Source organism: Puma concolor, chromosome E4 (assembly GCF_028749965.1).
Source record: "Puma concolor isolate L17-30 chromosome E4, mPumCon1.1.hap2, whole genome shotgun sequence".
In the NCBI taxonomy this organism is placed as follows: domain Eukaryota; kingdom Metazoa; phylum Chordata; class Mammalia; order Carnivora; family Felidae; genus Puma; species Puma concolor.
In genome coordinates, this window is record NC_141683.1 from 3,994,106 (window position 1) to 4,020,625 (window position 26,520).

Genomic DNA, 26,520 nt, shown 5'->3' on the forward strand with positions numbered 1-26,520 from the left:
TGTGGAGTCTGTGGCCTCCGTAAAGCGCACACACACACACACACGTGCGTAGACACATTCCCCCGCCAGGCAAAAGAGTGGCAACGATACTATATTACGAAAGCAAACACTAACAAGCCCGACGTACAAATGTGCACATAGAGGTACGTGAATGGAGTCTGTTTCTCCGGGCCAATCCGTCTCCTCCAAATGAGCTCTTAAAACCGTCCAGTAAACACTCCACCTCCCTGCTGCGTTCTCACTCTCTGTTCACAATGACTAACCCAACATCGTTCCACGCTCTCTTCAAACATCCACCGTCCTCCTGGTCCCACCTTCTCTGACAACTCAATTTAAAAGAAGGAGGAGGACTTGGGGGAGGATGGCGTGGACTGGCTCCGCCATCAGGTGAGATCTCTTACCTTCCTGACGTCTGATCTGCACACACGTCCCTTTTTCACCCTCTGTCTGTGCTGGAGCCGTAATAAAGGGGCACCTGCCAGCTTCCCAGAGGTGACCCCTTCCCGCGTGCACGACATCCATCCGCCTCCACCTTCTCACAGACCCTGGCGATCATCCGTGCCTCGCTTCTCTCTCTCTCCCGAATATTCAAACTCTCCCTCTCAACAGTTTCCTTCCCTGTGGATTTCAAGGGGCTCAAGTCTCTGCCACAAACTAAATGGGTGGGGGTCCAGATACAGGCTGGCCGTGAGCTGATCGCTGTCGAGATCAGGGACGGCCCCCTGATGCTCCATCAGTTTATTTATGAAAGCGTCCATAATCGGACACCTTAAAGTAGGAAAACAAAAAAGGTTTCCTTCTTTGGCTCCCCCCTGCCCCCCAGGTCACCAGCTTCTCGGCCAAACTTCTGAGAGTGGCCTGGACCTTCTGAGCTCATCCCTGCCGCGGTCGGCTGCGGTCTGGTTTCTTGTCTTGATGTTTCACAGACGCCGAGACGGCTCCCACCACCAACTGCCACGCCACTTGACCCAACGGTTATGTTAGTTATGACCGCTCTGGACACGTCAGTAACACGTGACACTCCCCCAGACGCCTCCGTGGGCACTGCCTCCCCGGGCTTTGGGAGTGGTGCTGTTCCCGGTTCCTCTCCTCTCCTCTGTTCCTCTTCTCGATGCTGGAGTCGTCTTAGCTCGACCCCGGCCCCTCTCACGCGGCACCTTCCCCAGCTGACCTCACTGGCGCTTTTGGCCCCAAGTCCATCAACATGCCGCCGACTCCCCAGATCAGATCAGCAGGTCAGACCCGACCTCATGCAGACCCGACATCTCTTGGTCATCTCGGAAGCACCTCAAAATGAGAAGCCCAAAACTGAGCTCGCCGTTTTCTACCCCAACGTGGCCTTCTTGCCGTGTTTCTTATCCTGGTCAATGGGACGAAAGCCAGAAATCGTAGAGCCGCCCTGGACAAGGCCTTCCTCTTTCTATCATTTCCAATCTGTCACCAAATCCTGCACATTTCAGCTCACACGTAGCTCCACAACCCATCTTCTTGCCTCTCTCTCCATCGTCGTCCCCGCCAGAGCTGCCCCAGCACTCGGCACTGCTCCTCGGTGCCGCCCCGGTGGTGACTCTCATCAGCTCCCCCTGTCTCCTGGCACCTTCCACGCTGTTCTCTGACCTGCAGCCGGAGCCCGCTTCCTAAAATGCAAGTCTAATCATGCGGTTCTTTAGCTTAAAACTCCCGGTGGTTTCCCCCTGTTTTTCAGAAAAGGACAAAACCCGCTGTAGTTCCTACCGGGTCCTGTGGGGTCAGCCCCCTGCCTCTCTCTCTGGCTCTCTGACTCCACGTCGCCTTCCTTCCACCTGCTCCTCCATGGCGTGACCGCCCTCGCCTCTCTTCATCCGCTCTCTGTCACCGCAAGACCCTGGCACCCCCTGTTCCTCTGCCTGGGAAGCTCCTTCCTGCATTCTCTGCCTCATTGTTTCCTACTGACCTTTGGGACTCAACTCCAGAGTCACTGCCTGGAAGCTTTCCTGGCCTCCAAGAAGAGGTCAGCTCCTCACTGCAGACTTGCTCTGCCCCAGGGATCACCCTTTCACTCACAGCCACAATTTTAAAAAAAATTTTTTTCATTGTATTTATTTTAGAGAGAGAGAGAGAACAGGGGAGAGGGGCAGAGGGAGAGAGAGACAGAGAGAGAGAGAGAGAGAGAGAGAGAGAGAGAGAAGGAATCCCAAGCAAGCTCGGTGCTCAGTTGCAGAGCCCAACGTGGGGCTCGATCCCACAACCACGGGATATTGACCTGAGCCAAAATCAAGACTCAGATGCTCGACTGACTGCACCACCCAGATGCCCCCTTAGCCTCAACTTCATGTGTGACAATGTGTCTCTTCTGCTCGGCAGAGTATCCCAGCACCTGGCTCAATGCTTGGCACAAAGTGGTTACTAAATACACATTTTTTGAATGAGAAAATGGATTAGTGTTTATTCCCCGTCAGGTTTCTAGCTCCTTAACCTGTCTCTAGATTCTCTTCCCCTTCATCTCTGAGTGGACGCTCAGTTCATAAGCTCATTTTTAATCTGAACGTATTTCTTTGCTTTTATAACTCAGGCACGCCAGGCATCACTTTTACTGTCAGAGTTAAGACCGGCTAGTTATCTTTCGCCCTTAACAAGTGCAGATCTAACAAAGTAGAACCCAAAGTTTGCACTAGAACGTAACACAAAGCAGAAGACTTGAAGGAAATGCCGAACTTGGCCAAAGCCACCGTAGGCTCCGCTCCCGACACCTGGGGGTAAGCCACCGCCCTCCTCCGCTGTCAGGAGCACACTTAGGGACAAGTGTTTTGAAAACACTGTTAGAAGTTTGCGCATCAATAGAAAAGAAAAAAAGTCTTGTATCCCTACAAGATACATGTACTTGGTTCCACGCCGTCTGCTGTCCTGGATGGTACTATTTCTCTCCTCAAAAGCGGCCTGCAGATGTAGCAAAAGAAAGAAAAGATAACGAGGGGCTGTGAGTGATTCCCAGGTGACGCTCCTCGGAGACCAGAGGTGGGTCTTCCACAGGGAATGATCCCAGGAAGGGCCCCAGCCAGGACCCCAGTGGCCACGTTCCGGTCTCTTCTCCCTGCACCACGGGGATGGACACACCTGCCTCATCCCAGGCTTCAAGGCCGTGCATCGCTCACAAGAGAGGCTTCACAGGTCTGTTCCCCGTGCTGCACAATGACTGCTACAAGGCAGGGTCCCCACAGTGACCACAGGGGAAGACGTGCTCTTGGAGGGCAACTCTATGCATTTCTCCCCTCCCTCCCCCCCACCCAGCAATCCACTATGCCCGGGCATCTCCAAGGGACAGCAACAGGTGGCCCATGGCCAAGCCCCCCACATCCTCACCACGGTCTCCAGGAAACAAGGCTGATGGCTGTCCACAAATAAAGGAAGCTGGCATGTGTTTTGACTCCTACCGTGTGCCTAATTATCCAGACACTTTTACATTTTCCCTCGTTTCATTCTAGGTGTTACTTGGCTGCTCTCCAGATGAGGAAGTCAGGGCTCGAGACGCCTAGTGCACACCCAGGGTCACACAGACGGTAAGCAGCCAGACCTCAGACAGAGACCCAGGTCCGTCGACCTCAGGCGGTCGCCTCTTCCGCTAAGCTCCTCTTCCAGCGCCTCCTATCGTATCCCCCGTCCTCCCTCCGTTCTCTCCAGGGAGCCCTCCTCAGAGCTCTCAGTGGAACAGCATTATCATCACAGAGGCATAGAGATCCACCCGCTAAGGAGGACACTGAGAAGTTGAAAGACATCCTGTTCCATTGTAATTTACAGAAATCGCTAAGGACGTAAACACCGAAATAATGTTTGGGGGAGGAAGTTCCATTTGCTATGCCTTTTAAACACAAACAAAACGAACATTTTTGCTAGTAGGTGACAACCGTTGTAATGGCAATAAATAAAAGTAATTAGTTCTCAGGCAAAATGTAAGTGATCCAGGCCCGCTCGGCTCTCCAAAGCTGATAAATCACTTTTGTAGGTGGATATTGTTCCAAAACCCTCCTCCGCTGGTGCAACGGGCACCAGCACTTGGGAACCACCGCGCCACGCCTCCCCGCTTCCAGAAGGCTTTGCCTCCAGCAGACCTGCAAACACGCCCCTGTCCCCAACCACACTAGTCTCCATCAACAGCCAAAATTAGCCTTGTAACATGGAAACCAGATCCCTGCACTCAACTGCTCAAACCCACTGATGATTCTCTTTAACACAAAGGAGAGCCTGACCTACAAGCCTGACGTCTGGAATTGCCCCGAGGAAGTGTTTTGAGAATCTGCTGTAACTTCTGGTAACAACCGGGCACCAGAACTAGCTGTAGACGAAAGGGCCCCTGGGGTCCCACGTCCTGTAATGGGCAGGTGCACCTCACACAATGGAGATTCACCTCCTGTGGCGAGGTTCTTCTGGAAGACCTATTGGAAAGCTAGCTGATGGTATCTGGGCCTAGAATTTCACTTGCTTTTACATACAAATGCAGAGAGCTTTCTGCATGGTTTAAAGCGTCCTCAATTACGCCTGAATGCAAAATGCTGCAATCTTTGCGAGGAGACTGAATTTATCTTGATCACAAATTTATCAGCAGTGCTCACCAGTTTGAAAAGCCACAACACTGCTGGTACGTGACATCCCTCGTGATGCCTAAGTCAGCCACGAGGCGTGCCTGCATTGGTCTGTGAATACGTGATAGCTGTCGTGCCACAGGTGATTCTTCGTGTAACTGTAAGACTGCCAGTGTGCTGTATGTATCACTTATTGTACATTTCTTTCCTTTCATCTTTGTCTTATATTACAAAGACATCACACTGACTTACTACTGTGCGCAGGAAGGTTACGCTACCTATGAATTTCATCCCGGGAAAGTAAAGAAGCGAGCAAATACCGGGCGCACTATGCAAGGCAGAGTTGGGTGTGACAGGGCTGAGAACCTCACCCTCTATGACATGCCCCATAGGCAACCCTGAGCCAACCTCCCCATCTCTCCCTCCGCTCCAGCCACTGACCTCGGTGCTTTCCTCCAAAGCCATCCAGCTGGCGCCCCCCTAAGGGTCTCTGCTGTGGCTCTTTCTCTGTTTGGACCGCCCATTCTCTGGTCTAGTTGATCTCTCTGGTTTCACTCATTCTTCGTTCAATGTCACCTCCTGCGAAAGTCTTCCGTGGCCACCACGCCTCACATCACTCTACCTTCTATCATCAGTTAGGTTCTTCCAGCAGGTACATTGACCTACAATTCTTTCATAGTAATATTCGCTCACCCAACCCTTATCTCTGCCATGGGAACACGCACTCCATGCGGGAAGCAGGCAGTGCTAATGTGGATCCTGGTGGGTCATGGGAAGTGGCACGACATGGGAGCTTGATGAATATTTGTAAAGTTAATGAATTCATGCATGAAGATACTGCTTGTGCCCCTGATCCCTGAAGCTACATTTCTTTCTCTCCCATCTACATAATTTATAGCCAATCTAAGTCAGCATTAATTCTTTAAATATATCCATCAAATGCCTACCATATTTCAGGCACTGAGAATACAATAATAAATAAGACACATCTTGCCCACATACTCTGTAATTAATGACCACCCCCAGCACCTCTGAAGCATTTGAGTCCTCCAGGAAAGTGACTTTCAAAGAAACCACTGATTTCTATTGTAGAGTCTGAGGCTCTTTACAATACAGCCATTATGATATTCATAAATCAGAAGTCATCCCCCACCTATTCAGAAAAAGCTATTATCACACATAAAGAAACTTTTACCAAAGTGAAAAGTCTTGCCCCCCAGTCCTTATGATACCCTTCTTCAAGTTCCCAGGACACCCCTTCCTCAGAGACTGAGGTAGCTGAAGGCTGAGTGATGTGTGAGTAAGTGGAAGCTTCTAGTTCCCTTGAGCGGTGGAGCTAGCAGGTACCTCTACCTACCCGGCTGAGACGAAGCTCCCAGCTAAGGCACAGAGAGAACGGTTGCTCTCTGAAGGACCCCACCTGCACAAAGGTCCAATCTATCCTCTTTCTTGGGGAGCACAAGTCAATGTCGGCCCCAGATGATGGCTCACCGCCACCCTGGATGTTCTGGACAGGGGCTGACCATTGAGACCCTGACCTTTCCCTACTCTGAAGCCAGGCACACTTTCCGCATGCCAAGGGGAGACAGAAAGCAAGCCCAGAAGTGACATAGGCTATGTATTTGTGCAGAGTCGTACCATGGACTTTCTCATTCAGTTTGCCATCTGGAGGACACATAAAGCAACCTTGTCATTATAAATAAGCAGTTCAAGTTCAGATCTTCTAATTCCAAGGTAGGAAATGGAAATGGCTGGCTAAAATCATGTTTGGGGGCTGTCCACGGGCTTCAGTCCTCACCGGTATTGAGCCTCACCCGAGGGGCTGGGCTACATTGCACCCTGATCAAACATTTGAACAAATCTCGATCCAGTGCCCACTTGGGCACACGTCCCCTCCCCGTTTCCACCCCTAAACCCTCACCCCCACAATTTCATGAAGCCTTTATTCCTAGAAAACCTCTAGAACGGAGCAAGCCTTGGAACCGGCCATAATGCATGTGCACCGTTGCCCCAACTTTGAACAGTGATAGAGCGACAACCTTCCCACTTCTTATGGTGGACCAGCCATGTCCCAACAGAACGATGAAGGGGACCCCGGGTGACATAATATTCTGGACATGGGTTAAAAAGGTGACATGGGCCCCTTTGCCAAACTCTCTCCCCACCTCATCCCCCACGCAATAATTTCTCCCCTCAGAGCTTAAAGCAAAAATATCTAGGATGAGCAGGGCTAACAATAAAGAAAGACTCCAGAAGGGTCTGCCCAGGAATTTCCGGTCCACACCGGTATCCTCCGAAGGGCACGTCCGTGGGGCTGTTGGAGGTAGTGAATACCTGAGCTGGTGTTCTTCCAAAAGGACTCAGAAGGGTAAAGCCTTGTGGGCTCTTCCTGCGAGAATTCTAAGTTTCTGTAAAGCACTATCCCACTTCAAATGAAGTTCAGGAGTTTCAATTTGCTGCAGACGTGCAGGTGTCCTAAAGGCTCCCGCCAGAGTCCTCCTATCTGTCCTATCAGCTCCCACCTCTTGGCATGGTTTGGCGGCACCCTGTGTGGACTGGCCCCCTCACCCTGCGCCAGCTTCCTGGAGCCTGAGTGCAGGGCTGCGTCCGCTGGATGCCCGTGCAGAGCCCCACGTAAGAGAGATACTGACTCCCCACCCCAGCAGAGGGAGGAGAGCTGTGTGGTGTGTCTCAGGTTTCCTGGGTTCAGCTGGGGTGGAGGTCACGTCCAAGCATGGGCGGCTCGCTCTGACTAATAGGCTGGAGCTGCAGTACGCCAGGGGGAGAGAGCCCGCCCAGCCCAGAGTAGAAACCCAAGCTCCCAGCCTTGCTGAATGTGGCCATGAGATGAGGCAGGGCAGGAGAGCAGAAGGGAAAGGAGGACGAGGAGGGGTGAGATGTCCTGATGGCGACGGGGAGTTCCGGAAATAACACCCACACGCCACCCTCAGAGTCTGCCCTGCAGACAGGAAAGGCTACCAACTTTTTCCCCAGGCGCAGGAGACCTCGGAGTTTCCCGGACAAGTCCGTCTGCCACGGATAATCCGTGTGCTGCTGTGCGGTTTACTCCACGAAGACAGAGCGATGACCACATCTCACCTTGTAGACGAGAAAGTGGGTGAAGAGCTTTAGCACGGAAAGCTCCAGGAATGACAATGATGGTGAATAAATTGTCCTCTGCATGACCCCACCCGCCCCTGAGCCACCCCGGGCAAGGGGACCCTTACCATTGAGGACAGCTGGACGTTTCCTCAGGGGCATATGGGTCAGTCTGCCTGTTTGAGTTCTCAGACGAGAAGGAGGGAACCGCAGTGGTCCCCGAACCCGTGCCCTGGCACCCTGGTCCCTGCGTGCCCGTGGATGGTCCTAGGAGGCAAAGGATTCAATGGCTGTGTCAGTCGGGCCGAGCAGAGAGAAGCAGCAGACATCTGAGCCTCTGCTAGACAATGAAAATCCGTAAGGGAGGAACAGAGAAAGCATGAAGAGGGAGGGAAGGGAAAAGGAGAGGAGGTCCACGATTCCCAAGGAAAGAGGTTTCCTTTCTCTTCCCCAGAGCCTCCAGGGAGAGATAAATGTAATTATCAACCTAGCATGACAGCACGCAAAATAAAAGAGGCACCTGCCAGGTGACCATCTCTGCCGGGACTCGAACCCGGAACCTCTGGATTAGAAGTCCAGCGCGCTCGTCCATTGCGCCACAGAGACCTCACCACACACACAGCATCAGCACCAGAACTGAAAAAGCACATACCTTCTGCATCACCAGCCATCTCGGGCATCCTGCTCTCTCGAGCGGTGGGGGGGCAGGGACAGCTGGAAAATCTGGAGTGGAGATCCACCCGCAGGCTCCGTCAAAGCTTTTCCCAGTACCGTGGGTCCTGGGTCCTCAGAGGACTGGAGGACCGGGGCGGCAGTCGTTTTCAGTCCCAGAAGCTCCGATGGGGCAGGATGGAGCTGGAGCCTGGGCCCCTTCCTCTCCATCCCCAGGGAGGAGGCAGGAAAGGCTCTCTATTCTCATGCTAATTAGGCAAAGCTCACCCAGCCCAGCCAGGGAACCAGGGACCAGGTCTACCGCCACCCCTCTCCCTCGCTGTGGTTTCATCCCACCCGGATGCTCTCAGACAGGGGCTGGGCAGAGCTGGGGGATCCAGGGAAGCCCTCCTTTCCCGAGACAAAGGACCTGCTCCCGTAAAGAGACAGCGTGAAGGCGGAGGCAGCACCAGGCGGGGAAGCCGGCTCCGGGACACGGGTCCAGCTCTCAGCCCTAAGAGCCGCACCCGTCAACCTGTCAAGCACGGGAAGAGATAGCCAGGGTCTGATGTGCTATGCCTTCAGCATCTCCCCTGGAATTATGGATGAGGAAGAGACGGAAGTGTGGTGAGTGTGTGTGTGTGTGTGTGTGTGTGTGTGTGTGTGTGTGTGACAAAGAGAGAGGAGGGTGAGAGTGGCAGCTCCCTAATGAAATACAGATGGTCCTGGCACAGCCCTCGGCGATCACCTACCTGCTCCCCTCCCCCACCTTCCCTAGCTCCCAGTCTGCCCTCCTCTCTTCCCAGGACCCCCGGATTTAAAGATTGGGGCTTTCTCAGCTGCTGGGCTTGCCTGAGGCATCCGAGGACAATCAAATGGGCCAGCCCTCCGTAACCACACACAAAGACCTCCACACCCAGCCCAGATCCAGGAAAACAGTTCCTAGTTTTAAAAGGCTCCTTGGAAGGCTACAGTTGCTAATCACTATTGGTCACAGTGTCCCCCCCACCCCGGGGCTGGTTCTTCTGAATGTCTAATCCAAGTCATTCCCACCTCAGCTTCTGCTCTTTTTCTCTCGTTTGACTGCCAGACACATTCAGGGGACAGTTGCCCTCCATGCTCCCAATGGCAATGCAATGATTTAAAGACCGACTCGGTGTTCCCCACCCCACTCCCACTTAAAAGGTTACAATACAAGCAGAGAGCTGACTCCCCCACCTTCCCTGTGTGTGTGCATCTATTCCCAGCACTCGACACCACCGACTGACTCCCATCACAGTCTAAGGCCATTCTTTCTAACCCGCGAGGCCGGCTGATGGTCAAGTGAAGGACGATGTGACAACACAACGTTCTTGGACTGGAAGATCTCGGAGGGCCCTGAGAACTCTTAAGACTCACCCTCCCCTGGCCGTTCAGCTCACACAGCCCCAAGGAGGAGATCTGGGCAAGCATGGGACCAAGGTGAGTCAGTCGGGTCAGGGGGCCAGGAGAAGACCAACACCTGGGAAGAGCCAGCCACCCAACCAAGCTTGCCTTCCCCGCCCCCAGGACCTAGAGGCAGAGAACAGGCCTTTCTTAATACACCTACCCTAGACTACTCCAAGAACATGACACGCAGAACTCAAAGCTGGCCAGCTATCACAATACTTGGGTTGACCAGTGACAAGATGCCAGTCAAAGGGCTAGTCAGGAAGCCTCGGGTGCCTGTAGAGGGAAGCTCAACCTCCCAAGCCAGCCAGGAACCACGCGAATGCAAAACAGGTCCTCAGGACATTTCCCATCAGGCTCCACCAAAGTTCTCTTAGGCGCAGACCCACGCCCCCCACTCTTCATAAAGATGGCATCCTATACCCAAATCTGCCTGTCCCGAGCTTTGCCCAAAGGTTTGTTGCCTCTGAAGAGGTCACGTGTTCTCCACACCCTGAATGAAGAGTCCCAGCTCCCCAGCACTTTCCAAGGGTCCCATTCATTGCGTGCAATGCTCTTGCTTGGTGCTGGGGATACTGCGATGAGGGAAAATAATGGCACGGTCCCGCCCTCAAGGACCCTGTGGGCAAATTGCAGCATAGGAACTATTCTGAAAGATGTACAGGAGAAAAGCCAAACTCCGTCTTATGGCCCACCGAATAAGGTGTCAAGTTTTCCAAGTTCACACGAAGATCCAGCTGCAGTAGCAAACTGCAGCTGACTTGCCCCGAATCCCTGAGGAAACGAACTTCACAGCCTTCCACTTCCCCAGGGTGAGTTGGGGGCAATGATAAGTGCCATGGATAAAGATTAGCTGTGACCTCATAGAGCAAGGTGTCGTCCCCTTTCTGCCTCAGTCCCATGAGTCACAAGTCTCGCCTCTGGTGCCTGAGTTGCCCCCTGCCTCTTGAATAACCTTCCTTTAATTTTCCCTCACCCCCACAGCAATCTCCCCATTCTAGCAAAACCCCCCTCCCAGGACCCCTTCTCCTCACGATCTCTATCAACAAAAATCCTCTGGACTGTCCAAGGTTTTTCTCAAATAAGGGACGTCTCTGACTTATCTAGCTTCACTTTATCATCCATAAATCAGATAAAGCTTCTTGATAAGTGTGAATAATGTCTCCAAACTGGATTTTTAATTTAAAAATGAGGAGGGAAACCATCAAAGAAAGCGGTGGTTGCAATGAGGCAGGAAAGGTGAAGTTAAGTCATTCCCAATGATTGAGGACAGTACGTCTTCTTCTTTTAAACTAGGTACACCATTTGTGTTTATGCAGACCCTTGAGAACATGAGTCCATTCCTTTTCCAAAAAATGTTTTGCACTGATTTAATTCTCCAAAGGTCCATGACTCAAACATTACTCACGCCTCTAACTGAATACCACTCTTTGACCCCACAGACACACCGGTGATGCTCATACATTATTTCATTCATAAAGTGTTGCTGGGATACAATACGATAAATGCCAAAAGAAAAAAGAAAAAAATCTCCCATTGGCCCAGGAACAAATAAAATTAAATCCTACACCCTACTGTGGTCTTGCTCACAGCTTCCCTAGGGTGCCTGTATCCATCAGCCCGTGTTTTATTTTTTTATTTTTTTATTTTTTTTTTCAACGTTTATTTATTTTTGGGACAGAGAGAGACAGAGCATGAACGGGGGAGGGGCAGAGAGAGAGGGAGACACAGAATCGGAAACAGGCTCCAGGCTCCGAGCCATCAGCCCAGGGCCTGACGCGGGGCTCGAACCCACGGACCGCGAGATCGTGACCTGTTTTGTTTTTTTTTTGTTTTGTTTTGTTTTGTTTAACGATCAGCCCGTGTTTTAAATGCTAAGGGATTCAGATGGAATGAGACAGTTGAAATAGACGTTTGGACCATACAGTCCTTACCCATGATGGCCTCATCTTGCTGTGCCTGCTCTGTCCCAAACCTATTCCTTCACATCCACGGTGGGCCCATCCTCTAAAAGTGGTATGTCCCTACTTCAGCAACCTCCCTATTTTAGCCCCCTTCACCCCTCTGCTAAGCACCTTCCAGGGAGGCTGCAAAGGAGCTCTGAGAAGTCAGAGCTTCCTCTAAGAGGGAAGAAGTGCAATGATCCAGGTAATTAGTGGGCCTGCGAATCAAGCCAAAAGAGGACAAATAAGGGCAAATTCTACCTGAATCATCACATCCTAGATTCCAAGTCTAGCACAGCACAATGGGTTACTCTCAAGACTCCCCAAGGGGAGACCTGGACCCAGGCTGTCTGGACAATGGACCGTACCTCCAGGGACGAGTCAAGGTCAGAGGAGTCCACACAGAGGTCCACCCTCAAGGGAGTCTGAGGAATGGTGAAGAATCCGGAGATGGAATCCAGGAAACCGTAGAGAATTCTAGAGAGTGTGTTCCAAGGATATAAATTCTCTCTTCGGTCAAGAAGCACAGGGGCGCCTGGGTGGCGCAGTCGGTTAAGCGTCCGACTTCAGCCAGGTCACGATCTCGCGGTCCGTGGGTTCAAGCCCCGCGTCGGGCTCTGTGCTGACCGCTCAGAGCCTGGAGCCTGTTTCCGATTCTGTGTCTCCCTCTCTCTCTGCCCCTCCCCCGTTCATGCTCTGTCTCTCTCTGTCCCAAAATAGATAAACGTTGAAAAAAAAAATTAAAAAAAAAAAAAGAAGCACAAGGAAGCCAGCAGCATTTAATGAACAGACAGGCAGTGGGCCATCAGGCCCCACCAGCTCTTTCTGGGAATTTGGAGGGAGACGTTCTCTCTGCTTCGCCCCAATTTCCCAAAGGTGACTTACTTCCCGGGGCTACCTACCCCTCGTTCCTCCTCTGCTCTCTCTACGCCTGCGGTTCTGACCCTAAGCCACCGTTCTCATGCGTTCGGTACCAGCTCCCCGGTCCCGTCTCCTTACGGTGTCTTCTTGCTGTCGCCTCCATTTCCCGTCTTCTCCAGGGCACGTCACCCTTAGTCACGTCCTGACTTACATGCCCCTCCCACTCTGTCCGTACCTCTGCACACTCCTGTCCATGCCCTTTCTCCCCACTTGCCGTGTGCACTTGGCACTCTCCAATCTTTCCCCCACTGGGTCTACTCTGTGGCGTGCCCCGTTTCTTGGCCACACCCCCACCTGTTCTCATCTGGGGTCCATCTGTTCCAAACACTACTGTCCACACTCCCCACTCCTGGCCTCCAGCACGCTCAGCCCCCTGCTGCTGTCCCTGTCACCGCGCCACCAGCCATGAGGCTCTCTGCTCCCCAGGCCTCTGAGCTCCTCCAACCTCGCACTTGCTCACTGTGCTCTCGTCGCTTGCTCTGAAGTCTTGATATGTTCCCTCCTTCACCATCAGGCCCTCTCTTCCTTTCCTCTAGGTTTCGGTCTCCAGGCTCCTTCCCTTTCCCCCGCTGCCCAGATCTCTGCCGCCTCCTAAATCTTCGGTCTACGGTACCTGTTCTTCTGAGTCTCCTTCCAGCCCGTCCATACGGTGCCAGATTCCTGTCCAGAATGACCTGCTGGTCCTTCTCTCCACCATGACCACGTCCAGAAGTCCAAGGAGCTCCATGCCGTCCCACACACCTGTGTCTGCTTTACCTGCCTGGGACTCCGTGCTCCATGCGCTACTGGCTTTAAAACTGGGGGCCCCGATTGGGCCTGTTGATCGCCCGGCACTGAGTGGCCACGGGGACGGGCTGACAACCAGGTTACTTAATCTTCAGTTACCACAGTGACGTGGTCCCTAAGAGGGCAGATGTTCTAGGCCAGAGGCCAAAGAGTCGGAAGACGGCCCCTTAAAGCATCAATGACTCTGGTCACAGGCCCAGGGGCGGGAGAACATCAGTTATGCCCACTGTTAGGAGTAAAGGGGCTTTCTTGGTCTCTGGCCTCTACCACAGCTCCTCTCCCCGTCCAGCCAGGAAGCAGCCTTGAGGGGAACATCAAGTTCACCCTGTAGAGCAGAGCGACTCCACAGCAGCAAGAGAAGAAAGGTGTTCTGCCACCACGCATCAGTTTGCACCAAACGTGTGACCGTGAGCATTTCAATCCCAGGGACCAAACCTGCCCTCGCACAGAGGCCTCTGTCTGAGAAATCAGAAGGGTCTGCAGCTCGTCCTTACCCAGCAGCCGGTCACTGCCCACCTGCCACGCAGGACTGGCCCTTCTCAGAGCTGTCCCCACACCAAAGACGGGGTGCAGGGGAAGCATTTTGACTTTGAGTAACCCAGTCGGTTGCCCTCAGGCTCCTCCCAAAGGAAATAGTTGGATTCTCACGGTCCTCCCTCCTGCTGTCTGTCAAGAGTCTAAGAAACAGTATTAGCAGGAGGCATAATGATGATAAAAGAATTTTTTTTAATTATTTATCTCATTTTATCATCAGCACTCTCTTAGATTGTGGAAAGAGTGACGACCGTGATCTTCCTTTTACAAAAGAAAAACCTTGATCAAGGACAGGCCGTGGCTGGCCCAAAGTCATCAGCCAGGAAGTAGCGGGGGGCTGGGCTCTGCCACAGGCAGGCAGGTGTCCCCGGATGGTACCTGCTGAGAGACAGGGCACCCACGACACCGGTCTCGGACCTTCCCCGCAAGTCTCTTCCCTACCCTTACGATGGAGGGGAGGTGCCCCAGGGACAGGACAACAAGGAGGATGGGTGGGGGAAGGGCAGCACCCTAGATGGAGGGCAGCACCTAGCGAGGGTGAGCGAGCCCCCCAGCCCGTGGTCTCCCCCCAGTGGCTCGTTCTCTCTCAAGTCACCAAAGGTCAAAACAGAGGAAACCAACGTCTAGATAAATGAGATGCTTTGCCCAAGGACAGCCAGCTGGTCTTCCACAGCGCTGCACCCAGCCCCAGGCTTGCTGACCTCTACTTCAGGGCTCTCTTTTTGCTATCATGGGGTCACTCCAACGGGGGTTTCTATACAGAGTGTGGGGAAGGGGACGGTATGTTTAGCCTTCAGTCGTCCCCGGAAACGGGACAACCAAAAGGATCAAGGAGCCTCGTCCTGGAATCGCTGAGTGCTAAAAATGGAAAAAGACTTTTAAATAATTAAGTTTCATTTTTGACCTTATGTATTAGCTGAGTTTTTACCACGCGATCTTATTACTTTTATAAATTAAAAAAAAAAACTGGTTTGGAGATTAAATTGATAATGCTAAGTGGGTGAATGTTTGCTCTTTATTTTGTGTGTTTCTGTAGTCTATAATTTTTGTCAACCCTCTCCATCTGTAATTACATAGATTAGTAAACTCGTGCCCATAGAAATTAAATTACTTATCCAATATTACAAAAATAGACTAACTGCTGTGGTCCACTTGGAAAAATACAGACTTCAAAGGCAGGATTGAGCAAGGTTGGAGTCCCAGTGCGTCAGCTTACTGCGTGGTGAGGAGCACCTACATGAACCTCTCTGAGACTCAGATTGCCTGTTTATTTCAAAATGTGCACAAGTAATGCCTGCCTTCGGAGGCCACTACAAGGAATAAATGAGGGGAGGTGGCGAGAACCCCAGGGAGCCTCACGCCTGCAGTCTCTGTTTTCACGGAGACCGGGCTGTAGGCTCAAGGTCTCCTTTCCTCGGCGACTCCAACCTCGCTTGTGCCGAGATGTTCTTGCTCAGGTCACTAACCGCTTCCTGGTCATCAGGTTCAAGAGCGTCGCTTCACCTTTCTGCAGCATTTCGGGCCACACACATCTGTGCTCTCTCCTCTATACTTTTATAGGGCTCTCCTCCTATACCTTGGCTCCTCCTTCTCTGTCCCCTCACCGGGCCCTCCCCCTCCTTCTTAAATACCCGTGGCCCTAAGAGCAGAGGTTATCAGACCGCTGGCCCGACTGTCAGCAGCATTTTTATATTATTAAGTAGAAAAGAGGAGAAATGGCAGGACAGGATAGGGCAGAACAGAACAAGAAAGAGAACAGAAGAACGCACCAGCCTCTAAGGAGAGCGTGCATCATTTCCAGAATGTTCATTCCAGTACTCCTACAGGTGTTTGTGTAGACTCTTGTGTTCTAAGTCACAAGAAAATAAATGAATTGATTTCTTCTGTGGGTTGTGGTCGAAAGCACTGCCCTAAAGTATGCGTGGCCTCTCTTCTCTTCTCCTGTCTCCCCGAATGATCTGAAAAAGCACTGGCTGTGATGAGCCGAACATGCCCATTTCCACACCTACGGCCAGACGCCTCACCTGACACCCAGACTGGAATATTCTGTTGCCTAGACATAACACTCCCTACATGACTCACGGGCATTTTGATGGTAAACTGTACAAATCTGAACTTACATTTCCTCGTAAGTCCTCTGCTCTTTATGACCCCCTAATTTACTTCATGGTAGCACCATCCACCTACTCGCTTATTAATTAATTTATTCTGCAAATCCACGAATGTGTGCTATAGGCCACGACACGTGCTAGGCACTGGGAACACAAAGACGCGGAAGACGTCACATCTGTCCTCGATAAGGGCATGGTCAGAGACAGAAAACAAACAGAATCCCAAAACAAAGCTGCCCAACTATGGAGACACGTCCAGCATGCTACGATACTGGAGAACGTGGGTCCGAAGGTCTGAGGAGGTTTGCCCGAGCCACGGACGTAAGCTGCACAAAGTCAGAACAGTTGTTCACCGGAGCAAGAGGAGAGGCGGGGCCAGGGCGTGTGTGCGTGCACGTGCATATGTGTGTGCGTGTGTGCACACGTGTGTTGGGGACCCCAAGGAAGAAAGGCGCGCCAAGAAGAGAGGACAGCGTGATAAAGCTACACCTCACCCCTCGTTCCTGTGTGAGAAACCACAAGAAATGCGGAGTCACTGAAGCCCGGAGTCCCAGGCAGGGGGTGACAGCCCGTGGCCGGAAGACCAGATCGTACATCATGTTAAAGGACTTCAATTATAATCCCGCAGAAGCCAGAGGCTGTGAAGGGTTTTAAGGAAGCGAGAACTGTGTTTTGGTGTGCATTTCACATAGATCACTCTGGATGCATGTGGTAGGCAATTTCGAGAGGGCCCAGCCAGGAGGCTTCAAGGTAAGCTATCACAGAGGTCTGCACCCCAGCAAGAGAACTGGCTACACACAGTGAACTGATGGGAGAAGACGAATTTGAGAGGAGACTATGAGGGAGACAGACTGGTCATCCAGGGCGGGGTCCGCCATGACGCCTTCGCCCAAGTGCACGCTCAGGATTTCAGCAGCGGCTGTGATCAGCCTGTTCCCTCTCTGCAGCCCTGAGATGCACACACCCCCACCCCCACACCCCCACTCCCACCCGCACCCCCGTCTCCATTGCTGCTTCTGGCCCACTGCAGACAGCGCATCCTTCGAAGGCAGGGCTATTCGAGTATTTGATTATTTTTTTTTTATTTCTTTAACATTTATTTAAAGACAGAGAGAGAGAGAGACAGAGTGCAAGTGGGGTAGGGGGAGAGAGGGGGACACACAGAATCCGAAGCAGGCTCCAGGCTCTGAGCTGTCAGCACGGATTCCAACGCAGGGCTCGAACTCACGGACTTTGAGATCATGACCTGAGCAGAAGCTTAACTGACTGGGCTGCCCAGGCATCCCTGATTTTTAGTTTAATGTTTATTTATTTTTGAGAGAAAGAGACAGAGACAGAGCGTGAGCAGGGGAGTGGCAGAGAGAGAGGGAGACACAGAATCCGAAGCAGGCTCCAGCCTCAGAGCTGTCAGCACAGAGCCCGACTCGGGGCTCGAACCCACGAACTGCGAGATCATGACCTGAGCCAAAGTCAGTTGCTTAACCCACGGAGCCACCCAGGCGCCCCTATGTGAGTATGTTAATAACCCCTCAGTTTTCTCTCTGCAAGTGGCCCCTTCCCCTTCCACCCATCTGACACATGGCCGACAGAGCAATGGTGATCTTTCTGGGAGGTAAAACCCCTTGATGATCCTCTGGAGCCCCGAGAAGACCCTGACGGCCATCTACAAGTCTGATTCCTGCCCCTCTTTCCAACCTCATTTATTACCATTCCCCACCCACCTCCAGCCTCATGTTGCACAATGCCAAAATACTTACAGTTCCGTAAAATTAAAAACACAAAAACCCCCAAACTGTTCTGGTTCCACACTGATAGGCCCAGGGATGCGCTGTTTCCTCTTTCTAGAATGCTCTTCTCTTCTCCCCACTCTCGCATCTGCTGGGGAGCCGCCCCTCCTCCTTGAAGAACCAGCCCAGTCACTTCCCTTTCTGTCTTCCCCATCTTCCCCGAGGTCCACCACTGCCCTAGCAGACTGGAGTGCACCCATCATCGCACCGTCCCCGCCCTTGCACACGGGGCTCTTAAAGCACAGAGCGCGAGGGGCTGTGTCCTGCCGGGGCAGGCGGGGTGGGGGGCAGGGGGTGGTGAGGAACTCCAGCCCCTTCTATCTTGTCAGTCTGAGCAGCATCTATCTGGCAGGTCCTAGCAGCTCAATATACGTTTGCTGGGGGAAAATAAACAATTGCTAGAACAGGTCTCTGTCCTCCTGGCCCGGAGACTGTTCCAGAATACCACACTTCTTAATTTTTATAGTGGAAAATTAGAAGGGAAGTCTTAGAAGGGGACCTGAGAGCTTGAGACTTTTTCTGCTGCTCTGCCTCCGGGTGGTGTTGAAACGGCCCACTTTCTCCAGGGCTCCAGTCTCTACACGCAGGGTCCTGAATATTCCCCACGAGATGGGTCCCAGAAGCTTAACCTCAACACAGCTTCAGCAAAACTAATCTTCCTCCATCCCCAAACACTGCACCCCATGAAGACTGTCCTTACTCCGCAACCGCTTTCCGTGGTTCAGCCTTTTCCAGGTCAGTCACTCACACCCCCAAACTGAGAGCAGGCCTTGCCCTTTCCCACAACCAACACCAGCCACGGCACCTCCTTTCTGTCCCAGTGCCGCCAACCCAGTTCAGAGCTGCTGGATTTCATTCCTGGATTTCTATGAACATCGTTTCACAGATTTCCTTAGAAGAAGCTTTCCAAATAAGTTTTTTACAGTGTTGTCTACTTTAGTCATCTCTGCATCCTGCGTGGGGCTTGAACTCGCGACCCTGGGGTCAAGAGTTGCACACTCTTCTGAGTGAGCCAGCTGGGTGAGCCCCTAAAATCTGCTCACCACAGAAGCACATAGTCACTCTTAAAAAGTGAACTACAGGGGCACCTGGGTGGCGCAGTCGGTTAAGCGTCCGACTTCAGCCAGGTCACGATCTCGCGGTCCGTGAGTTCGAGCCCCGCGTCGGGCTCTGGGCTGATGGCTCAGAGCCTGGAGCTTGTTTCCGATTCTGTGTCTCCCTCTCTCTCTGCCCCTCCTCCGTTCATGCTCTGTCTCTCTCTGTCCCAAAAATAAATAAAAACGTTGGAAAAAAAAAAAAGTGAACTACATCATATAAATAATTATAGCCCCCCTCCCGTATGCCTTAAACCTCACGCTCACTGCAGATATCATAGTTTTCCAAGCTGCATATGTATCTGAACAATAAAAGCACTCATCATATAGCTACCATGTGCCAGGCTCTAGACGAAGCCCTTCAAATAGATTCATTTATTTAAGCCTCACGTGACACAACCCTAAGGGAAATGTGCTATTATCATCCGCTCTACTCGCCACGCACAGAAAATAAAGCACTGAGAGGTTAAGCACCTTGTCCAAAGTCACACAGCCAGTAGCTAGCAATTCATATCCTTAAACACACATTTACGCGTAGATGAAACGGACCAGAGGCACGTATGTTGCTGTAGGCTTCTTTCCCGTTACACAAAAGGGCTAATAGCACGCGTATTTTCTTGGTATTTTCGCCTAACAATACATCTTGGTTATCTTTCCATGTTGGTATGTATAAATTTACCTCATTCTTTTTAACTGTTATGTGTTATTACAGAGTACGGGCACAGTATAATTTATTTAACCAATTCACTATTGATGGGTACTTAGGATGTTTGCCATTTTTCACTACTGGAAACAATGGCATGATTCACATCCAGGCACATAAATTACGGCGCTCGTGTGTGACTAGACGTACAGCACAGATTTGTGGAAACGACACCACCGGTATTTTAATTTTTAATTTTGATACATTCTGCCAAAACATCTCCAAGACAACTGTACCAATTTACATTTTCACTGACAATAAATGAATTTGCCTATTTCCCCAAACACTTGCCAACACTGGATATGATCCATCATTTTAATTTTTAACAATCGGACAGGCCTTTGATACTTTTTTAACAATCTCAGATCTCTTTGTTACTTTAACTTGTATTTCTCCAAATCCAAATGCAGCTGACCGTTGTTCAGATGTTTACTGGATGACTGTATTTCTTCTGAAAATTCCCACTCATATCCTTTGCTAATTTTCTATTGGATTGTTTGCCTTTTTATGTGTATTTATTAGATACTTTGCATGTTACCATGTAATACTTTGCTGTATGTATTGTAAATAAAATGTTTCCAGTCTGTCATTGACTTTTAAATTTTGTTCATGGTTTCTACAATTAATCTTTTTTTTTTTTTTTTCTAAGAAAAACTAAGCAGTAAAACTTGTCAGTCCTTTCTTTTATGCAGTCTGGGTTCTTCGTCTGGCTTGGGCATGTCTTTGCCACTCCAAGAGTAAACATATTTTTCTTGTGTTTAGCAATGTCCTTTGGTTTGGTTTATTTATAAAATTCAGTACTTCCATCCAGCTGAAATTCATTTTTGTATACGGTGTGAGGGAGGGCTCGACCTACCCCATCCCAACTTGCAAACAGATAACTGATTATTCTAATACCACTCATTGAAACAGCCCAACCCTCAGTCATTGATTACAAACGTAGTATATGAGGTACTGTATGATTCTTCATACACTAAATTCCCACATTAGTTTGTGACCATGCTCCCTCTCCTATTCCATCAGACTATTTGTATATTCCTGGGAAATACTTCAATGTTTTCATTGCTGTCATTTTAAAGTCACTTAGCATAGCTGGAAAACCCTCTCCCCAACCTCCCCAACCTCCCCAACCTCCCGAACCCTATGTGTTTAAAAAAAAAATTGTGGTTATTCTTGATTTTTCTTTTCTAAAGGAATGTTAGGATCGATGGGGCAAGTCCCATAAAAGTAAAATACCGGGACTTAGCATGGGACTGCGCTGAATTTACAGATGACGAAGGAGAAAAAAATCAACGCCTTTGTTGTTTTGAATCTGAGGACTAATCTTTAAATACCGACTCAATCACATAACATCCTGCCACAAAATTTTTCTCACTGACATTGGGAGAAAGATAAGACTCTTCGGTATCTGATATGCAAGTCCTACCCTCTCAAATCTAGTTTAGAGCCAGGTCACCAAATGCATTTCTCCCTTTAGTCTCACCCACAAAGTTTTTCAAACAGAACAGTGCACTTACTGTATCCTGAACCCTCCGTCCCCCTCGCCAGACAAGCTACGCGATTCGAAGGCGGTAGCCCACAGACCCTTTGTTTTCTTGTCTTCACGCCACAGTCCTGGCGCTCTGGGTCTATCCAAGGTCCCCCATTACCCTGGGCAACGCAAGAATAGTTGCATTTTCCTTCACTGACTTAAAGAGATCCGAATTTAAGGGCAAAAAAGAGGGGAGATCTATGATTAAACGCCCTCCGGCAACATACTGCTCTCAGCACCCGTGGGTCAGAGAACCTGCCGTCGTGCAAAGCAACAGACTGTGGGACCGGAAGCCTGACGAGGCCTTGCTGGCACACAAGCCCTCACCACGGCTCCCCCAGAGCCTCTTACAGATGGGCCGCGTACTCGAAGGGATGTGGAAAGAACCGAGATAACATCACCTGACCAGAGAGGGCTGAGGTTAGCCTCGGATGTGTTTGATGCGTGTGCCTGAAACACGGAGGGCAGAGGAGCCACTGTGGGCCCAGACGCCGGGAAGAGGCTGCGTTACGGCAAAGCGACCACACCGAGGGAGCAGAGGATCGGGAATGGCCAGGGGTCAGGGTGGCCACACGAGGGCAGCAGAGAGCTGGCGAGACAGCCGCGCGGGGCAAGCGCCATCAAGGAATCGGAAAGGGAAAATCCCGCTCCAGGTAGCACTTTGTATTGAGTCAGTGGGCACCGACCAAGAACGTACGGTCCAGCCAGGCAGGTGGACAAAGCCCCCCACACGTCTGCTCCGGGGTGAAGGGGGCACAGGGAAAGGTAGCTTACGTGTACTGAGTTCTCAGGAGCTTCACACGAATGTCCTCCCCCTTCGCCACAAGCCGGCAGGGCAGTCCACGGTAGGTCTAACGCTTAGCAAATGAATACCCTGGTCTCAGAGAAAGGAGGTGCCCAGCTGGTCCACCGTCAAGCACAGGCGAGCCCGGCTTCCAAACCCGTGCTTCTGCTCTTCCTGCACTGTCTCTTCAATGAGCCAGGGACGGCTCCTAGAACTTGCTTAACTCTCCTAGAGCAGGACAGGCAGTCACTCCTGGCCCATCGTAGTCTGTCCCAACACTAGCCGGGGCTCCCAGGAACGGAGTGAGAATATACCCTAAGTGCATCTGCCCCCGTTTCTGGCTCAGCCACAGGAGCAGGAGCAGCAGCAGCAGCCGTGGTCAGTCTGACACATGTCCATATGTGCACCAGGGGACAGCCGCCCACAGGGCATCTGGGGGCAAATGTGGTGTCGCCTGCGGAGGCAACACTGCTCTAACCATAGCATGCTCTGGATTTCGAGGGCTGACCAAGATATTAGGACCAAAATGGACCACACGTGACCAGGAATGAGCCAAAGAGACAGCCTGAAACCAAGAACAGCAGAAAAAGCTACAAAAGAGCTAGGAATAGCCTCTCGTGTTGGACTCGCAGCCATCAGGCATGGCCTCATTCACCTACGAGGACCTGTTCGGAACCCAAGTATCTAAGGAAAAGGGATCAGAGAAGAGGTTCCAATGAAAAAAGAACTGGCAGGAGGTTAGGAGTGTGGACACGTTCATACCTGACACCCAGGAGGTTGAGGGGAGGTTGACGGACGGTCTCCGGGCCTCCAGAGGCTGGTGAAGAGGGAGAGATACCTTCTTCTGCGAACCAGAAGGAAACACTTTAAGTGGCAGAGGGAGATCTACTCTGGGCCGAAGGAAAAAGTTCTTGATTGCAAAACTCAGAGCGTAAAACCAAAGACTCTCAGCGTGATGAGTGAGACCGTTCTCTTCCATGCGTTTAGTCAAGCGTTTCTTAAGCACCTATCACGTGCCAGACATCGTCCAGTGCGATATCCTTTGGCCACTGGCAACACAACTTTGCTCCAAGCCGACAGAGCCTCCTCCCTGCTTGGAGATTCTGTCCACAGAAGAAGCGGCACAGGGGACAGAGACAAACCAAAGATGCATTATTAAGATGGAAACTGAACACGATAGGTGGTCACGAGGCAGCAGGAAGGCCCCTCTGGGGAGGTAACACGGAAGCTAATGTGTGCAAGCAGAAGCAGTTTCGCACAGAGGCAAGGCTCCAGCTCGGGAGGGGGCGGCCAGCACAGAGGTCGGGGGTGTTAGAGATAGATACTCCGGCCGGGGGGACCCGGTGTGGCCAGGAGGCTACAGGGGGTCAGAAAGACAGGACAGGGCCAGGACAGGGGCTTTGTAAACAAGGTTAGCAATCGCTGCAGAGGAAGAGTCAAGAAAACCACTTATTGAAAAACTCAGGTATTTTCTGCTTTCTACACACCTGCATTCTAATGAGCCACTGACACGTAGGGTTCGCTCACGAGTCGGCGAGGAGACACGGGCTGTGGCGTGTGGTTTCTCGGGGCCATCGGGGTCTAGGCACCATCTGGGGACACTCGTTAATAGCAAGGCGGGCAATCTTCGTTGTGAAGTTGCAGACCCAGAATCTCCCGGGCCCCTGCGGTATTTTTCACAGGCGGATATACGGGCTTGCTGGAATGCGCGGGCACTTTGGAGCCACACCTGCGTTAAGATCTCAGCTCTGCCTGTTAATGTGTGGCTCAAAGGAGGTCACCACATTCCCCGAGCCTCCTCGTTCTCATCTGTAAAACGGGAATCATAACGACCGACAAGTCGTGCGTGCGAACGAAATGATCTAGCACATGCCAAGTGTTGGACACATAGCAAGCACTCCGTGAATGTCGAGTGAACAAGTGTGTGCATGAATATATGAACTCCATGCATGAATTAAAAGCTAAATATACATGTTCGCTCTTTGCAACGCTCGCTCTTTTGAGTCTGCAATGTTCTCTACCACCAGCAGAGAGCCCAGGATCTCAGGGAGCGGAGGTGGGGTCCTGGGCAGATACCGGCCTCCACACTCTGCCTCCTACTTAGCCTTTCTTCTCTCTTCTCTGTTCCACTGGCCTAGCTATTCTGAACCACCACTACCCCCGACTCCTTCCGCCCCTCCCCTCCCCTAAAATATAAAATAACTCACTCGGCTTTTCTTCCCCTCCAGTCTGCCCTGAAGATGACCCCCCCAGCTGGTTGCTAGGGAGACGGTCCGAGTAACAGGTGCCACTGAGGTTGGTCTGTTGACCAACCCTTCTCAGTTGGTCCAGGACTTTCCCATCTTGACACTGCAAGTTCCGGAACGTGCCTCAGTCCCTGGCAGGCCAGGCCAGCTGGTCACCGTACTTAGCCCTTCCTCTACACAACCGAAAGGTGCTGTGCTTCACGGCACTGTCCACACAGCGTACGGATGGCTGGGTCCTACAGTAGTGTTCTGGGTGTTATCTCTAGCCTGCCCACAGCATCAGACAAGCCCACACTCAGTGGGTCCTACTCGATGTCATGGTGCTGTATCTGTGGTGCCCACAAGGGTCAGGCTTCTGAGTCCAACGATGTGCACCCTCCAGTCCATCCATCCACCACTGCCAGAGTTATCGCTCTAAAATGCAAATCCGGCGCTGACATTTCCCCGCTTGAAACCCTCCGATGGCTCCTCGTCTGCAGAATTAGGAACACTCTCTGGCATAAATTCCTTGAACGATCCAGCGACAGCGGGCCGTGCTGCTTCTGGCTTTCCTGCTTTCGCATCCACCGCCCCCTCTTTTGCTAATGCCTCCGTCCTTTCTATACCTGGTCAACTCCTCGTCCTTCCTTAAGGTTTCCCACAGATGTACTCTCTGCCTCTCCTGGGGTTCTGCTGGGCCACATATGGGACGGCACCATAGTATTTATCCCAGGGTGTAGCAATTATGTGTTTACACGCCGATCTTCCCTACTGGACTCTGAGTTCCTTAAAGGTTAGCTTCATACTTGCTCATCTCAAGAGCCCAGCACCAAACACTGACATTTTGTTATAGCATTTTTTAACATTCACTCCTATCTTACGATTCTAAAAAGCAAACCATTGCTGTCAGACTGGTCTTAATTATCAAGTATTTTGCATCCCTGGATACGCTCCTTTCCCTGACTTTTGCATTTTTCCCCACAGTAAAATGAGGCTCAAAAATTGGGTGGAAATTGGACATGGGGTGAGAACATCTACCGATCATTCTATTTGGTGATTGAGAAAAATAAAACCTGGGGGTTTACAGATTTTTTTTTTTTATAGACTGCAGCAAAACAGCTGGGTCAAAACACCCGATTTCAACTAGCATTGCGCGTTGGACGTAAAAAACCCAAGAAACTACAAATGAATGAAGGAAGGAAGGATCAGGGAGTTCTCTCCTTGGACATATGGTTTTTTGTGTTCTTATAGCCAAGCACCGCTGTCCACCAGGGTGAGCAGAAATTGACAACACTCTTGTTTCATTTTGTTTGTATTAACAAATAGACCAGAGAGCCACTACTCAGAAATTTTCTAGAACTCCTCTTTGAGGAAGCAACATATTAGTCAACCTGGAGGTCATTTACTCTGACTTCCCAGCCAAGTCCTGTTTTCGTATTACCCGATGTGAACCTCCACTTACCCATAAGACTTGGATCCTAAGACATTCGGCTATTTTCAAAATTAAAAGCCATCCTCCAAGGATGAAAATTTTCCACAACTGAATATACCCAAAAGGATGAGGCAAGCTCTCAAGTCAATTCCAAGAATTACAAAAATGTATCTTGAAGAAGTGGATGGAAATATGTTGCATGCCTATTAGAATCCTTCACCTTCTTTTGGACACATTGTGTCTTCGTGAACACATACAGAACTGCAGGGGATATGCTGGCGAAATGTGGTTATATACATGTATACACACCTGGAGAAAAGATGGTTTATCAAGCCTATGTGTTTATAAATACGTCATTAAGCCTACGTGTTTATCAATACATCACTTCAGCTAAATTCAGTAGAATCAACAGAGGTTCTACTATTTTCCTGTTTCTACACTAAGCACTGAGAATAACAAGATTCATGAACTATCATTCCTGCCCTCAAAGAGCTCCCAGTTGGCGAAGGAAAACATACTGACAAACCATGGCAACCCACAACGTAACAGTGGGGGTTGGGACGGGACGGGAGGGGGGTGGTTTATATCGCACGTACTGATAGCACCTAGCAAGGAGTGATTATCTCTGGCTAGGAAACTTCACAGAGGTGGTGGCACCTAATCAAAGTTTGGATAGATAAACCCCAGCACTTCATGAGATGGGCAATCCAGGTATAGGAAATAGTATGTGCAAAGGCACAGAGGCCTGAAACGACATAGCGTGTTTGGGAAATTACAAGCCATTTAATATTGCTGGGGCACAGAAAAAAGGACAAGGAGGCTGAGACATTTGTTGCCGAAGCTGCAGATACCCGTGTAACCGAAAATACGTATTTTTGTTTGCAGATGATTCTGTGTGTCTACTGTGTCTCTGAAATACATCAATCAGCCCGTCG

The 26,520-nt window shown here is 50.9% G+C and overlaps 2 long non-coding RNA genes and 1 other non-coding gene across 3 annotated transcripts in view; 1 reads left to right on the plus strand and 2 right to left on the minus strand.

The window, feature by feature from the left end:
* LOC147572252 (uncharacterized) overlaps window positions 1-26,520 on the minus strand; it is an 86,043-nt gene that overhangs the window by 37,829 nt on the left and 21,694 nt on the right. The window lies entirely within an intron of this gene.
* TRNAR-UCU (transfer RNA arginine (anticodon UCU)) lies at window positions 8,188-8,261 on the minus strand. Its single transcript has one exon. It is a non-coding gene; the product is annotated as a tRNA-Arg (tRNA).
* Window positions 12,437-14,914, plus strand: LOC147572253 (uncharacterized). Its single transcript, XR_015246080.1, has 2 exons — window positions 12,437-12,553; window positions 13,135-14,914. It is a non-coding gene; the product is annotated as an uncharacterized LOC147572253 (long non-coding RNA).